This window comes from Apis dorsata, unplaced genomic scaffold (assembly GCF_000469605.1).
Source record: "Apis dorsata unplaced genomic scaffold, Apis dorsata 1.3 scaffold_547, whole genome shotgun sequence".
NCBI lineage: Eukaryota > Metazoa > Arthropoda > Insecta > Hymenoptera > Apidae > Apis > Apis dorsata.
In genome coordinates this window covers 100984-102120 of record NW_006263765.1, presented here as the reverse complement: position 1 = coordinate 102120, position 1137 = coordinate 100984, and the positions used below count along the sequence as shown (strand labels likewise).

Sequence of the window (1137 nt, the reverse complement as noted above, 5' to 3'; positions counted from 1 at the left end):
ACTTTCTTTTCACGAGTGATAAAAAAAAAAAAAAAAAAGGAAAGAAAGAAAAATAATTAATATCAAGATTGTACGAGGAAGGAATCTTTTTTATCGATCGATTATTTATTAAGAAAAATTGGAACGTAAGAAAAACGTAAGAAATGTCTTTGTTTCATCGGAACGAAATAACAAATAAATAACACTTTAATAAAGTTTGTCTGAAAAGAAGAAGAAGAAAAAAAAAAAAAGAAAAAGGTATACATCAATCGATGCGATATCCTCGAAGAATTTTTATTATATATCGAAGATCGTTCCGATCCGAAAATATTCCGAAATATTGATTCTTTTTTCTCTCGGCTGTATAAAATAAACGGAGATACAGGATATACGTGCACGGCGAATGATCGTACGTGGAATAATATCAGGTGGAAATATTCAGGGTATAGTTTCAAGATGAGAATGAATTTTCATCGGTGATGAAATTATTCATGAGTCCTCCCCCTCGTTTAGCGGAATGAAACATAAATCGCCGCGACGATGATCAAACAGCTTAAACAATTTCTGCGGGTTAACATCTCACTGTTTTAATTCGGTTCGATCGTGTCGAGATCGTCGAATTGTCAAAAGAGATCGTTTCGCGTGAAATTTTATTTTCTCACAATTGGAAATCGCGAAACACTTAACGTTATATAGTTAACACTCTTTCGAAAAAGAAATTTAAATTCAAAGGTTATTAAATTATCCCAATACTCCACGAGCGAATGAGGAACAATTAAGCAAAATGATTTAGAATATTTCAACCTCCCCTTCCAATATTTATATATCAAAATTTATATACCCCTGGAACTCTTCAAAATACACTTAACAAAATTTAACAAATTCGATGAAAAATACGAAGAATCCCGTTTATTCGCGTCCATAACGAACAATATATGAAAGGCAAACATGGCGGATTACGCTCGAAGGATTAATTCTCGCGATGGAGAGAAAGACAGAGATCCCTTTGAAATCTTTCCACGATTAATTCGTTCGAGGTGAAGCGAAGGAGAAGGAGGAACCAAAGGGGGGGGAACGTTGCAATTTCGGGCAAGACGATGGTTCTGTACGCGTGTATCCTCGTGCCACAAAGCGGCCGCGATCCCTCTCCCTCCCTCC

At 35.7% G+C, this 1137-nt stretch overlaps 1 protein-coding gene across 6 annotated transcripts in view; it reads left to right on the top strand.

Annotated features, from left to right (window-relative positions):
• Positions 1 to 1137, top strand: part of LOC102681961 (carbonic anhydrase-related protein 10-like) — a 189527-nt gene that overhangs the window by 163519 nt on the left and 24871 nt on the right. The window lies entirely within an intron of this gene.